Here is a 16,385-nt window from a genome sequence, read left to right as displayed (position 1 = left end):
CGATCTGGATAAACTGGAGTCATCAGCACAAAATGCTTTTGGTTCAGAGTGAAATCGATGAGGAAGAACTTCCATACTGAGATTTTTTTTTTCTATTTGTAGCAGGTGGTGCATAGGTCAGTGAAATTTTTAAGCACAAGACTCATGTTCCCTTAAAACTAATTAAATATTAATTCTGGAAAAGTTGCATTATCTTTTACGTGCCTCTGACTGAGCTGGATCAATTCTAACTGTTTTTCTTCTTCTTCGCCTTACTTCCAAGCAACAGGTTGGCTTGGAATAAATTCATCCACTTGGGTAAGACCTTTCTACCCACCACTTTCTTTCCCATCACCTTTTAATCTCTGAGACTGCCAAAACCTGTCCTGGAAGAGAGACTTGTGTAGAAAATGTTAAGCATGCCTCACTGTTCTTGCTCCTATGAGATTTTGACTGTTCCCTGTCTGCCACCTTCATTCCTGAAAGTGTTGTAGTCATTTGTAGTTGTACTCAGGCACAGCTATTTCATTTCTGTCCCATCTTTCCTGGAGAACATTAGTTTTATATATGCCATTGTAAACGAGGTGAATCTCACTGTGGTTCTTAGATTATAGTTACTTTGTTAATGCATAGTAAAAGCATTTTAAAGATTCAAAATAGTTCAATATGTCTGCACTAGGCAATGGTATCTGTCACTTTATTTTTTTTTTTTCCTCTGAATTATGCAAAGAGGTTCAGTCAGGTTTGGGAATCCATTGCAGAAGTATTTTGAAAAATCGTACGTGACCTGAAAAAAATAATTATAAAGTTTTGGGGCCATTTCCTGAGTTAAGGAAATAATTATCTGAGGCAAAAACCTCAAGGTATTTGTCTTACCCCTGTGTCACATTTCCCTATATGTTCATTCAAAGTGTTTCTTACAGCTTTCTTCTTTTTAATGCTAGGGTTTGCTTTCTTTTATATTTTTTTCTACAAACATTTCACTGTGCACATATTGTACTTACCTCAATCTAAGATTTTGAAGCATGGTACTTTCATGCTTTGTAAGAATTTCCAGAGGTTTATTTTGAACCTTGTTATTTTGATAGTTCTTTATTCTGTCAGCAGTGACTGGAATAGGATGGTACTCAGGGGAAACAGAGGTATGCACCACTACAAAGTCTGTGTATTTTCTGAGATCCCTTATGCTGGGGTTATGACTGTCTCTAAATAGACTTGTCTAACTTCACATTCTGTCAGTCATTCAAAATAAAAGATCTACATTCAGTCTTCATTCAGTCCCTAGGAGAAACCAGAGCAGACATCCCAAAAAAATAAATGTAGGAAATTGCACAGTGTTGTGCCGCTTAAGTCTGAAAAAGGATAGAAAATCCATAGCTTTGTATTGTTTTTCTTCTTTCTTTGCAGAGATGGGCCTTCTGTATGCAGTACAATCAGCACGTGCAGCTTCCCCAAAATGCTGTTGGCCAAATTCATCCTTAGTGCAAGGCCACCAATTATTGGAGACTCACTTTGGATTAATGTGACACTATATCTAAAACCGATAATAGTAATAATAGATGTTAGGGTCCCATAGTGAAGTCATACTGTTTTCTCAGACTAAGAAATCATGTGTAGATGGTAAAAGTTAAAACAGAGTAAATTACATGACTAAATAGACAAGGAACTGTCTTTGCCCCAGAGGACTGACAGCAAGATTGATTTTACCAAAAGCAAACATGAAGTCACTTTTATTTTCCTTCTGTTCATTACACATTGACTATAGTAGGGACAGGAATTTTACTCTGTCTCCTTCCACGCAGTAGGTGCAAAGAAGGAACAAGGCCAAGATGCTCCATGGATTGTTGCTCCAGCAAATCCAACAGATCTCAGAACTCATCTGTATGTGTTTTAACCCATGACAAATTAGTACCATGTTATGTTGCATGGGTATACATGCAGAGTACCCATTTCTTCCTCAAGCATGGGCTACTGAGTAAAGACTATCTGCTATTAAATAATGCCATATCACAATAAAATTTGAGCATATTTGAACTGTTCTCTCAAGACAGAAAAAGGGTAACAGTTCCCCATGTGCCAGTGGCCTGACCCAAATCCCCCTGAGGAGATGTCATAAGATCTGATTGTCTTCACATCAGCTGGATAGAAGAGCTCCATCCTGTTCAGTGTCTGAGGCAAGAAAGATTTAATTAAGGTGAGCAAAGATTTTGGGGAAAAAAAAATAATAATAATTTCCTAAAGGAGAGCAAACTGAGGGAAAAGGATATGGTTAGCTTGGTAAGCTTTTTAAAAGCTACCTCACAGTTGAATCCTCATCACAGTAACCATCAGTGAGCACAACAGAGAATATTACCATTATCATTTTCTGTGTATTGAACAGGTAATACTGTTTTAAAGTGATCTCTGAATAGGCTTATTGCCAGATGACACCGGGAAGTTATTGCTTTGTTCATGTTTGACTGGGACTGTTTTTCTCCTTTATTTTTGCTGGAGAGTCTCAGTGGCTTATTATGTATGAACATTTTCCTGCATGCCCTTCCAAGAAGCATGGGGGCCTTGTGCTTATTGTCTTCCTGTCTGTATGTCTCTTCTTAAAGGTTTCTCTCAGTGAAAAGCATATCAATAGCTGTCACATTATTTCCATCTAATTCATTTCTGGCCCATACTTGTGAATCTATGCTTTCTCACTAGAAAATAAATTGCAAAATCACTGACCTAGCAAAACAGTCAGGAGCTGAATAAGGGGTAAAGCAGAAAAGAAAAAAAAAAAAAAAGCAACTTATAAGTTAAGAAAAAGAAATAAAATGTACAGTTTCAAACTGTTATTGGGAACCAAAGGCTCTAGACTGCCATATGGGCGTGGTGTTGCTCAGTTTACATGGTCAGCACATTTATGTGCATGTTTTTGTGTACCAAGCCAAACACATCCCAACTCCCTGTTGGCAGTTCAGGTCTCCATCACCTATATCCTAATACAGATTTACAGCCCCACAGTAAAGCTTTGCACAAATGTGATGCAACAAAGCTTCTAAAAGTGTTTTTCCTTCACCTGATGAACACACCATTGACAGAATTTGAAAGGCTTTTGGGCACAATGTGTAGTAACACTCAAACATCGTGTAGCTTTGCTATTTATAGCCCTGTATGGGCAGCTGTACAAGCTGCCTGCCCTGCTTACAGCTGGGCAAGCTCTTTGGCCTCCTACTTATGTCCACCTGAGCCTTCTCTGCTTGTTGGCTTCCAGGCAGCTTTTTGGGAGCTAATGTAAAACAAAGTATTGAGAGAAGAGAACGGAGAGCTGGCCTACTAAAGAACAGCAGAAACCTGGGCAGCTGTAATACTGAGGTAAGGGTCAATTCTGCTTCTCCCTCTTCTCTCCTAAGCTGAGCGTAAGGCACTGGCCTCACTTCTTTGCTGGCTGAAGGCTCCAAAATGTGTTTCTGTAAACAGAGAGGAACATAGGCTAAATACAAGGCTCCCAAAGCTGCTAACCAGGAGCTTCCGTCTGACAGGTGTATCTGCATGATAGCAGGCACGGGCTGCTTGAACCAGTTGCAAGGCAGCACCAGGCTATATGATCTGCTACAGCTGAGAGACCCACTGTGGAACAGCAAGTTCAGGCAAATACTTGCAATTTACCTGCAGTCTAGAGACATGAACGGAATTGGGAAAAATAACATTGTCTTTGAGATAGTCACATTTCAGTGAGTGAGAACTTTCACCTATCTCTCTCTATAAACACAGGGTTAAGAGGCTAACCTTTTGAAATTCAGAGGATGCTAAATATTTTCTGCAAAGAGTGACAGATGTTTACATGTTTATTATCCTGTATTTTTAGCTTACTTGTTGACAAGCCTCAAAATAAAAAAAATAAAATATAAATAAATCAAAACAAAACAACAACAACAAAAACACATTTTGCACATTAGTCCACATTTAAAAGATACTTGCTTTAGCCTCTGTTTTACTGTGTGTATGATCCCCATTTCACACAAGCTCAGTTTTCTTTAGCTATTCCCTCCTCCAGAACTTTGAGCCTGTTTTAGCAGTGTTGCTGCTAATCACTCTTTTCTATAAAGACACCATCTCCCAGAGGATGTTGAATTATGGGAAGAAGTAAATACCACTACTTGGAAAACTGTTTAGAGAAGCAGAGTGATTTTTAAAGTGATTACTGGTAATACTGAGTGTTGAGCAACTATAGGGTTTATCATCTAAATTACTTTTAACTTACATTCCAGGTCATTCACAAAGTCTAAATCTACTACTGCTTTGTCTTCTATGTCTGAAACATGTTATACAACTTAAAACATGTATTAATTTAATTTTGCTTAATTTAATTTAATTAATTTAATTTTGCTGGGTTAAGAGTGTATTCTGCCTAGTGAAAGAATAGACTTTACCATGGGAAGAGAGTTTCTTAAACAGAAAAACAATGCTTTGGTTCTCAGACATTCTTACTGTCTTGAAACTGAAATGCCATAATGGCGTATGTGTTTGTAATTAGATGCTATTTCTAACCTGTTTTCTATCTTTCTCAAAATTTCAATTCCTGAGATAGGACCTTCAGCGAGTTAAGTGTGAACTGCGAACAGCTTGCCTCTGTGCAATGCTTTTATCAAATAAGACCATAAGTCTTCTGGTTGATAGATATGGCACCCCACATATCTTCCTGTTCTAGTGAAGGTTACTCAGTCAACTAATTTTAATGCTATTTTAAAGTAGAAGAAACTACACTTTTTCCACTTGAAAGCTGTCTCAGATATTTTACATTTGAAGTGATCAGTTCCTCTGAGTTGATTCACTTTCCAGTATTTATGCTTGGTGTTTTCTTTTCCCTTCCTTTTAGGATTGTTCAAAAGAGAACTGTTCTGCTTTTACTCACAGTCAGTTTGTAATCAACAGCACTATCAAATTCTCACAGAAGGCACCAATCAGGCATTTTTTCTGTATTGAAATTAGTTGCTAGCAGCAGTTTAATATCTTTTTAAGGTAGTGGCTTAAAGCAGAAGAGACAGACAGAGACAAAGAGATTGCAAAACTGCAAAAGGACATTTTGCCATGCAAAATAACCTTCACATGTAGTGAATATGGGAAATGTGGCTGCACAGTATTGTGAAGCTTTTCTGTTGTACTTGCAACATCAATGACTAGAAAGAAATTCAGAAAATAGATAACTGAAAGTATATAATTTTTGAATCTTTAATCTTAGCTTAACAGTGAGACCTTTTATAGTTTCATACTAACTTAACTAAATGGGAGAAGGTAGAATAGAGAAAACAAGATGGCAATGAAGCTGAGAACAGACTGCATAGTGATTTAGACAAGTCCCCCAGGCAATGTTAGCCTGCAGGTCTGTGGTGTCTTATTGGTAATAAGGATTCATAATAGATTGGATCCCACGATGTCACATGTGGTATGTTGCAGGTACTACACAGTGTTGCAGTTGAGTACAAATAAAATCTAACAAAGTATGTGGGACTTGTGTGCCTGGCTCTGTAAGATGTTGAAATGCTTATTGATTCCTTCCATTACAGTGAAGATGTCAGGTGGGACGATTGGGGGGAGAGATGAAAGTGGTATCTTGTTCAAGGGTGGGATCTCTGTTATGCAAATCTGACAGGGTAATTTCATCTGTTTTCATGCGGTCTGGTGTTTAGATCCTTTTTACCTCTCAGTTATGTGTATATATGCAGCATGGCACAGCCGTACGACCCAAGCCACAGTGCCAAGTGCCATTGAGACCATTACATAATTGTTAGCTGTAATATGTAAAGAAGCCAGGTTTACACAATTAAACAAGGCTTTTGACACCATGTCATCAACTTGTATACTGTGTGCATACATTTAATGTGGTTGAATGCTCCTTCTGAGATGAATGTGCTACTTCCGTGCCTACACATGGAGGATAAACCTTGCTTGGATCATGGTTCTTAAAGGTGGATTATAAAAAAAATAAATATTATAATTAGAGAGAGAAGTGGGCACTGGGCCTAGTGATTAAAAGTTCATTTTCTGTAAACTAAGAACTGCAGTCATCGACATGTACTCTGGCCATGCATTATTCTCTGTCATTTATCCAAACACAGTTTTAAAATAATCCCCCTTTTTATAAACATGTATGTGTACACGATTTGTAACTCCAATTGCTCTAATTGCATCTAATCTAGTCAAATTCATTTTTATTAAGGTTCACACTGTGAGACTAATGAACCTAAAGCACTGGAATCATTCTCATTACACATGGTTTGATATGTTTACTGTATCTGCATTGTCTCATGCCCAGAAGAAAACAGCAACAATGACAAAAATTACCATGATGCAAAACGCATCTTCTCAGTCACTTCCCCTACATGAAATATTTTAAATTAATTGTGTTTTAACAGGGAAATGTAAGCAATATTTCCACTACAGAATTTTAATATGAAAGAATGTCTGACTAATGAAGAGTGTTTTAAAGGGTTATGAAACTAGAAGGAGAAAAGCCAGCTGAGGTGATGGACAGCTAGGTAATACAGGCAGCTGACATACCTATAAAATTGATGTATCCAGAAGCTTAAGAAATGATCGATGTCTGTCTGACAGACACTAGTCCTTTCATATTTTTTCCTGGTGGCCTGTAAACAGGAAACAATCTTCTAGAAACCATTCATAAGGTCACTCTTCCCTTCTTCACTCCCCTTCCAAACATGTTCTTCCATGACACATGCAAGCACCTGGTCAGCAAACAACAAAGAGACTGAGTGGACTTGGACTGTGTAGGTGATGCATACGTAGAGAGGAACTTAGTTTTATTTCAATCTCTACTAGTCTTCACGACAAAATACACCTATTCTTTGAGGTACTTCCAAATACGTAACAAAATAAAGTAAAAGAAAGTCATGCTTTTCCACTACATTCATCATGGACTCTTTGCTCAACAGCCCAAGGAAATAGGTCTTGCTGTGTGATGGTGAACAAACTTTTTGAGGTTCAGGGAGATGTTTGACTTCTCACTCCAAAGAATGCAAAATAAGACAAACTAGACTTAAAGACAGAAAACCACTGTCAAAACATATCTTAGTCAGTCTTTTCCCCAATCAGGGGGATGCACACTTATCCCACCTCTGTACCACCACTCTCTTTTGAAATGGGAGCGCAAACAGGGTACACAAGGCCAGAATTTCTGAATGAAAGCTCGTCCATGAGTAGCAAAATAAATTTTACCACATAACCTATGAGAAAGGGTTCCTTCTTGTGACAATGACGTTTCTGTATCTGGCAGAACAAATAAAGACCTCTCCTAACTCTGTCCTCTTGGTGCCTCCAATACAATATGATTTTTATTTTTTTTTCCGTGTCTTTAAAATTGTGATAAAAGCTATCAAAATAGCTAATCTCTCCACCTGCTCTAAGGGAATGGCTTTTATATCACATTTAGAGTTGGGCAAAACGCAGAAACACTTTTCCATCACAATTTTCATTGACTTTTTCATGGTAGTTTTTCAGTCATTTTTAGCCACTGATAATTATGCATCATCTAACACAAATAAGTCAATAAAGTATTCCAGATAACTCCTCAGTAATGAGAATACATAAATCCCTTGCTCAATAGGCTATGCAATCAGTTCACCACCACCACCCCAAAAAAACACCAACATTTAAAATACTGCAGTCTGTTTAAATCCGTTTAAAGTGGAATTTGTTAATGTTGTATGAGATCCTCTACTTCAGTCAATCAACATTCCTTGAAATCAATTAAATAACTCTGAATAGCACAAGGCAGATGTTAGTCTGATGCTTTTTGTAAGCAGGGGTTCCTTTTGATGAGTTTTGTTTTTGTAGTTGCATCTATCGTAAGTTTATTTAAATAAGTTTCTTTCTTTATTCAAGAAAATTTTACATGTATAAAATATATGAAATGGCAAAATATTACTTCTTTCTATTTTCAGGAGATAAAAGTATAAAGGTTTTACTTGCATGGTTTGTGCCACTCAGTTCCCCTCTCATATTTGGGTAGGAATGGGTAAGAGAAGATTTAAAATACTGACTCTACTATGAGGTGGTCCTCTGATCTCCCCAACTGGGGACCTAGTCTGGCTCACAGTCACAGAATCACAGAATTTCTAGGTTGGAAGAGACCTCAAGATCATCGAGTCCAACCTCTGACCTAACGCTAACAGTCCCCACTAAACCATATCCCTAAGCTCTACATCTAAACGTCTTTTGAAGACCTCCAGGGACTCCACCACTTCCCTGAGCAGCCTGTTCCAGTGTCTAACAACCCTTTCAGTAAAGAAGTTCTTCCTAACATCTAACCTAAAACTCCCCTGGCACAACTTAAGCCCATTCCCCCTCGTCCTGTCACCAGGCACGTGGGAGAACAGGCCAACCCTCAACTCACTACAGCCTCCTTTAAGGTATCTGTAAAGAGCAATAAGGTCACCCCTGAGCCTCCTCTTCTCCAGGCTGAACAAGCCCAGCTCCTTCAGCCGCTCCTCATAGGACTTGTTCTCCAGGCCCCTCACCAGCTTTGTCGCCCTTCTCTGGACCCGCTCAAGCACCTCGATGTCCTTCTTGTAGCGAGGGATAGGTCTTCTACTGAGTGAGGACACATTTCAGTTCTGGAGCTGAGACTCCTTGCAGGTTGTACAGTTTAAGCATGGTCTTTATGTTCTATCTCATCTTTTTCCCCTACTGCCAGCTACAGTACTCAATCTCACTTCACTTTGTTGCAATGTTAACGTTCTCTCTTTGGGTAGCACATGGTGATTTTTCAGTAGAATGTACATTTTTCTGGCACAGGCTGATTCACTGCTCATCTTTCAGAGCTGTAAGTCCAGGCAAAGACTTAATTTCATTAAGTCCTTAAACAAATGCTAAAACTGTGACAGGTAGGATATGTCTTGATAAGGGCAAGGAAAAAGGTATCTTTGAGTGATGACCTTTTAATTTCTCATGTCCTGTGATTAAGTCTCAGGAAGAAGATGAACATTGGAAGAAGTTGGAAGAAAGAATCTGGAGTGTTGTCACTTGGCATTCTGTATTTAGCATTTTCCGTTTACTGTGCTAATGAAGTACATGTAACAAGAACCTCTATAGGTAAGTAAAAATAGCAGTGAAGGTTTGGTTTTGATATTTTTGACACATAGTCTGGTATCAGATCTAATATACATATCCCAAAATACATCACAATATGTCCCACAGCATGTGAAATTAATAACATAATGCTTTCTTTTGTTAGCCCTCTATGTATGGAGGGTACAAAATTGCCTTGTGTATGTGGGTTTTCAAATAAAATTTCCAATTTCTAGATCCACTGCTTTGTCTCCTCAAGTTCAAAAGACAGCCAAAAGCAGGGAGAAATGACTCCATGGAGTTGAACCTTTGTACTTATTATGATCTGGTTAGGAAGCACCTGCCATTCACCAGCTTAGAAAACAATTTGAAATTCTAGTAAGTCTCAGCAAGCACCTAGCAAAGAACATCAGGAAGCTAGGCAGCTAGCCAGTTTCATATGCCTCATCTCTCAGGTTTTTGCTCTCATGCTCTCCCCCACTACCACATACTGCTTTTTTTTTTCCTTTTTTTTTTTTTTTCCTGCTTTTCCTTCTATATTTGAAGTAAGTGGAAAAATGCTACTGTATAAATGTCTCCTATATATTTTCTAGAATGGAGATTTTAATGCCTTTTAATGACAGAAATTATGTAGCAAGACATGATTTAGGAATAAAAGAATGTGCTAATATAGAAAGCCAAGTCAGATTTTCCTTTCAAAGGAACAAACATGTAAGTATTATTGAAAAATGTGCTTGGGCCAAATTAGGTTGAAAGCCTGGCACATGATATAAAGACTCAAAGCACATCATTTGCAGCTTTCCTGAGGTATTCATTGTAGCAACAATGTGAAATTAACTTCAATTGTACGCAATTTTGGAAATGCTTTATGATGATGATCCTTTCAGCATTTCTAACTTCTTAGGAGATATTTTTGCTAGTTTACAATTTCCATTTTCTAATAATCGAGCTCAACAGAGAAAAATGTTAAATATGGTGTAAATTCATACTTTTTGGCTATCACAATTATGGACATGTTATCAGAAAGAGATGTTATCTGTGAGTTCATGAATGTTCACAAAAGCTACACTCGGTACTGTTTTAAAAACAGTGTTGAAACAGGCTCAGGCTAAGCTTTCTGACATCCCTGGATCTATAAGGCCAAATCTTTGCAGGTTCAGCTGAGCCTTTCATCATTCCTAAGGATTAGATGCACCAAGTTTCAAACTTTGGGACCTGTCAAAGTGATTTGGTTTTCACTTAGAGGTGGGAAGGCTACACTTTTGCAGCCAGTGTTTAGTTTTCACATCTCCAAATTTGGATCTTTCTTTGGTTTCAAGCAGTAGGGTTGGGATATGCTTGTAGTAGTGATGGTTTGAAAATTTTAACTTTTAACTCATCCTGTAACTTCTTGAAGGATTCAAGAGAATGAGAATCCATTCACCTTTTTTTTTCTTTTTTTTTTTTTTTTTTTTTCCTCCCTGTATGTGTTGATTTACCTAAATGTTACAACTCCATACCACTACCATGCAATGTCTACCACTTTGGCTTTCTCTTGCCACTGTGGTTCTGTTTTGATGAAATGCAGAAACCAAATTACATTAAGCCAGTAATGGCAACTGTGTGAATATCCATGAAAGAGAATGTCTAATTCAACCAACATATTGAAAACACATATAAGAAGAAAAATAAATCCAATACTCTGAGTGTTAACCGTAGATTGAACAATGAAGTGAGAAGGTTTGACTTCATGATGTGTACTGATGTGGGAAATTAAATTGGTCAGGGTGGCTCCAGGGAGCAAACAATATTTTTCCTTAAGGGTATATAAAATGTCATCTTTTCATCCAAAAAATGCTAATACATCGCTTCTCTGTTAGCATTTTGTATTTAATATTAACCTGCAATTTATTCCAAGCAAAAAAAGAAAAAGTATACTGCACTCTAACGTGTCTGGAAAGCCAAGAGTTGTGTCTATATCTGAATAAGCACGGGACTGAACTTCCTTATTAACTTAGCCAATCCAAATGATCTGCAGCGTTCAAGCATTATACTTGATTCCTTGTTACAGTGACAGCAGACAGCAAGTACACAGTAGTGCTGCACTTGCTACGATTGTGCACTGTTTCAGAAGAGGTCAAATGTAGTGATTGACCAGGAATATTTATTTATTATTTATTTATTTATTTATTTATTTATTTATTTTAACCCAGTGACATACAGTTTGTAGTCTCAGGATGCAAGGATTACCAGACCCTGGCACATTAGCTATACTAATGGCAGAGGGTGCCACATGGGCCATGAACTTACCTCAAGTATCTGATTAGTGTGCTGTGTTCAAGCAAGATTAAAATATATAACATATTTGAGTTTGGTAGGGAATTTCAATTCTCTATCAGTCTATTAGCAAACATTGGCTCTCCTGTGTAGTGGATTGTCTGGTCAGCTTCTTACAGACATTCAGGGTAGTTTTATTAACGGGCTTTCCCAGGAATATAGAATTCCTCATCCTTCCTCTTTTCCTGAGACACGTTACAGTTGAGATTTGGGTCTTTCACTACTGGTTGAATGAGTATTTGGAAGTGTTCTGTGACTTGCAAAGTACCTTAGTCTGTGAAGTTGCTTCTGAATTATATGTATATGTAGCCCAGTTGTCCATGTCTGAAGGGGACAGGACTCAATGATCCAAGTAATTGTTTCCAATCCAGTGTTCTCTAGCATTCAAAAGTACAAAATAGACAGTAGATGAAGGATGACATCTATCTAGTTGAAAGCAGTCACACACACTGTAGGTGAGTGCCTACATTTTAGCTGATCAGCCCGTGATCTCTATATGATGAACCAATATAAACAGGCAATTCTGAGGTACTGTTCAACTCACCTAAAGGATATAGATAAGATACTTGTATGAGTCGCACTCTGAAATCAGGACATTTACTCCACAAGAAGTTAAGGACATGCTGGTCAGATGTAGATAGCTAGATAGCTACAACATGAAGTTAGATGGAATTATTTCAGCTAGTGATACTTGGTTGAAATAAAAATAAATATGTAAAAATAACTCCTGTGCTGTTTACTGGCAAAATACCAACTGGAAGACTATATATAGTTGGTTTTTTGATATTACACTTCAAGAAAGGTGTGGACTAATTGTAGAAAGTCTACAGATGAGTGAGAATTGTTAAAGTCTTTAAAACGAAAAGCTATACAGAACAACTAAGTGAAAGCTAAATACAGATTGAAGGAGAAAGGGACAGGCAAAGCAAAACAGAAGAAAAAATATATTAATTTTCCTCAGGTATATGGCAAATTGTTATAGAGATGGCATTACCCTTACCCTGTTCTCTTACTACACCAAGTCCCGTTTCTGTTTCTGTCCCCTTCTGCTGCAGCAAAAGGCAAAAGCTTGGTTCATGAATAGAAGCAGTAAATGTGTTTGGGACTCTGCCAAGACCTCAGTCATGGCTTCACCATGCCGGGGCAACTAGAAGATGTATAACCCAGCCTACTAGAGGGACATCAGAAATTACTTGCATTCAGACTAAATAATTTTTTTGCTATTTTGCACACTTCTGTTAGAAAGCTCAAGGAATTATGAAACAGATGAATTTTGCTGCTGTTTCTCAGTCTTTTCAGGTGCTGCAGAAACTTCTTATGTTGAATATTTAACCACTTCACTTTTATAGATCCCAATTTACTGATTTCTGACAACTTTTCTTTCTCTCTCACCCTTTCATCATTCAAGATGTAAGACAGGTAAGACAGAAGTGTGGAGAAAAAAAAAATCAGTCAGCATGCATTAGGAGCCCACAGAAATGCAAAATGAGAGAGTAGGAAAAATATGCAAATAAGCATGTTTGACTCCTTGCTGCTAGTATGCAAGCCAGAGTGAAAACAGCCTGAAGCTCCTCAAATTGAATAGGAGGATTTGTTAGAGGACTGTGGCTGGGTGACTGAAAAGGGGACATTTAGTGATGCCTGTAGCTAGCTAACCTTATTTTGTGAAAACATCTGCATATTTTTAAAGCCTATTTTAAGCCTGATGTTCTGAGTATATAATTGCATAGTGTTTTTGTTGTTGCTTCTATATCCTAAGAAAATTGCTGTTAGACCATCCCTCCTTGAGCATAACCTTGGAGACCTTTCAGACCCTTCTCTGTGAGTTTACCAACAGTCTGAGTGATGTGGAATCTGCCTTCCCATACTGTCTCCACTCCTAAATATGACACAATCTGTCCCACCCTTCCCTGTCCCTTCTTGAGCACAGTACCCAGAACCTCCTTCTGGTCTCATGGTGTCATTGGACCTGTGATGTCTTCCTATTACTATCATGACACAGACATTGACAGCTCAGAAAATTCTGCTATTGCTATGGGATTTGGCCTGACCTACAGTGCCTTGGCTGGTACTGTGTGGGACCAGAAATTATAGAAAGGTTATCATGCCCAGATAAATCTCTCCAAGCCTTCTCAGCTGAAGATTTCAAATCATTTAATCTGATGGCAGATGTGCTCTTTGTCATGCAACCAGTGAGGGTGATTCCTTCCCGTGTTTCATTAATGTCAGTAAATATATAACGTAGTCCTGGTTTCTGTGGCTGCAATACAGGCATATCTTTCTAATTTCCAAAATCCTCTATCCATTTGCTTCAGGAATGTGTACAATAACTCTTCAACCTTATTTTAAGATTAAATAGGAAAGTTGCACTTTTTAAATTCACATAGCATAAAGAATGAGAAAAGTTGCCTGTCATTCATTTTAATGAAGATTGAGATGGCTGTAGCACACAATCACCAAATTTAATGAAGTAATTACTTTTCAAATTGATTTCTAATTCTCTACAAAAAAAAAAAAAAGTTCCCATTGTTATTAATGAGATAGTAATAATTAACAGTACCTACAAATTAGAATTATTCTTCTCATGCTATATTGCATGCTTTGAGATGTTGTACAAATTTGCTGCATTTTTAATGTGGTAACTGATTATGAGTTGAATAAAACTCAAACCATTCATTCCTTTCTGTTGATGTTATCATCTTCCAATATCAATTTATACTGTCTTCCCCCTAGTCTTCTGTGTTCCTGCTGCTGACACTCTGGAAAAAGCCCTCTCTGTCGCTGTGGACAGCACAGTGAAAACATCTGCTGACATGCACAATGATAAGAAAAGCAAGCAAAATATTCATCTCTGTAAGGCCAGAAAAGATTGCTGAAAATATTCAAGGATCACTAATCACTTCAGTGATATGTTGTCAAAACTGTCTTTAGTTCATTGTGTAAACACACGACTGTCATATTGAGCATTTCTGTTGGAGAAATGTCACGTTCTTCAAGATGCAGCCTGACTTTACCTGTAAGTTCACATCTAAAAGCTGCTGTTTGAAGGAGTGATAGTATCTCCAGTTAAATCCACTGGTAGAACTAGGAAGGTGAACAAGTTCCTGAGCAGGCAATCATCTGCAGTTGTAGGCTAAAAAAAAGTTATAGGATGATGATAATGGCTGAGTATGGAAAGGCTTCCTCCTTTACATTTGCACTTGAAGGTGAATAATAGAATAAATGAATTAGTGAGTGCATTTTAAACAACTTCTCTTATTTTGTTTTAAGTTTGCACCTTCCTCTGGCACGTCTGATTCTGCTGGCTGATCTAGGGGGACTGATGTGCGCAAGAAAGTCCTGTGAACTCTATTTCCATTGTGTGGTTTGTTTGAGCAAGTGTACCTGCAGCAGGCTGACTGAGTGTCAGCATACCCCATGGGAGCTGCGGTTCTGCCCAGGGAGTTTCTTCTAATCCAATCCAATCTCTGTGTACCATCAACTACGGGATCTTTTTGTCCATTCCTATTCTGTTATTTTATACCACAGGAGCTCAGTTCAGTAGCAGTGATGGACATTTATTTGTCCAATTACGTTGCTGTGGAATGATGCTTATTCTGTGTTGAAAGTAAATTTAATTGATTTAAAGTCTAAAGCACGGAAGGAAAGTGTTGCACTTTTTTTTTCCCCCCCCCCCCTCTCTCCTCTCTCTCAGGCACAATGTTATGCCAATTGCAGGTTGGATGAAATGTGGGATATAGGCACTACAAGTCTCTTCAAGAGATACCAGGCTTTGTTTCGGCAGCTTTCCTTTCCCTGCAGTATTACACATTTATGTTACCTGTCTGGCACTTCTGTTTGGGCAAAGACTTGACTTTTTGCACTAGCTGATCTTGTCTGATATTCAGTCATCTGTGTCAGAGTGTCCTTTCATGCTAGCTGAATTATACTTTTGAGTCCTCTTGTCAAATTATAACATCAAAGAGACATAGGCTCTCCAGAAACCAGTCATCTTCCCAAGGGAAGACATCTTCCTCAGTCATGTTGGAATCTTCCCAATATCCAGAACAACATGTTAATATGACACTCTCACCTTTTACTTGAAACATGAGTTTTCTTTTAATCTTCATTGTCAAAATTCAAATTGAAATCCAAAGATGGGTTAAAGGCTTAGATATTAAAATATAGCCCAATATACTTACTATTTTAAAATGTCAAGAATTTTCAAGACCAAGAACTTGTGTAAACACCTAGGTTTGGCAACACTGGAAAAAAAAAAAGAAACAAACAAACAAACAAACAAAACAACACAAATGGACTTCTTCCACACAGATTTGTTAGAAAATAAATGTTCTGAAGCCAGAGTGTCCATTCATTTCCCCCCTCCCTGCCCCCTCCCCGATGAAAAGTTAATGTGCCACTCTTCTTCATTATCTTCAGAAGTTAGCATATCATATAATAACAGGTCAATGAACTAAACACATTCCAGTTAATCACTTCAGGGTTACTTGATTGAGCATGTAGTCAATTCCTTGAATAAATCAATGTTGGGTTAGAAAGCTAAGTTAAGCTTTTGGAGAACTGCAGGCTGGAATTCAGGGAAAAGGAAAGCCACTTGAAACCACTGCACTAGAAAGAGCAACTGCATTGCTCTTTTCCAACAAGTTTTGCATGTTTGGCATTGCAAATACTTGCTGCCTCTTGACTTTAATGCTACTACTTTAGGAAAAATCACTTGGTCTGCAATAATTAATGTTGTCAGTTATGATATTTTCACCACAATAACACATTAACTGTAATTTATACAACTGAGATTAGGAAACATTTCCTAAAGCGACAGAGAACCAGGTTCTGCTGCAATCTAGATAGCTTTATGGGCACAATCAGATCACAGAGGCTCATGCTGAAATCCCGCCAGCACAGGCAGAGCCTTAGCCATGTGAGCTGTTGCGATTGTGGCCTTAGCTCTTTGGCTAGCCAAAGCACTGGTTGGATTGGATTGTGGTTTCTTTGCCCAGAACACTGACCTGGACAAAGGACTCAGCCCTGAGACC

The 16,385-nt window shown here is 38.1% G+C and overlaps 2 long non-coding RNA genes across 4 annotated transcripts in view; one reads left to right on the top strand and one right to left on the bottom strand.

The window, feature by feature from the left end:
- The window catches only part of LOC137861439 (uncharacterized), a 113,741-nt gene that overhangs the window by 53,491 nt on the left and 43,865 nt on the right, over positions 1 to 16,385 (bottom strand). The gene's annotated exons all lie outside the window — the stretch shown is intronic.
- The window catches only part of LOC137861431 (uncharacterized), a 166,672-nt gene that overhangs the window by 144,535 nt on the left and 5,752 nt on the right, over positions 1 to 16,385 (top strand). For all 3 annotated transcript variants that reach the window (XR_011099597.1, XR_011099598.1, XR_011099601.1), the window contains 3 exons: positions 1,387 to 2,173; positions 3,224 to 3,324; positions 8,933 to 9,060. This is a non-coding gene — a long non-coding RNA (uncharacterized lncRNA). The remainder of the gene's footprint in view (positions 1 to 1,386; positions 2,174 to 3,223; positions 3,325 to 8,932; positions 9,061 to 16,385) is intronic.

The sequence above is a fragment of the Anas acuta genome, chromosome 1 (assembly GCF_963932015.1).
Source record: "Anas acuta chromosome 1, bAnaAcu1.1, whole genome shotgun sequence".
Classification (NCBI taxonomy): Eukaryota; Metazoa; Chordata; class Aves; order Anseriformes; family Anatidae; genus Anas; species Anas acuta.
Note: the sequence above shows the minus strand (reverse complement) of the source record. Positions and strands in the feature narration are given on the sequence as shown.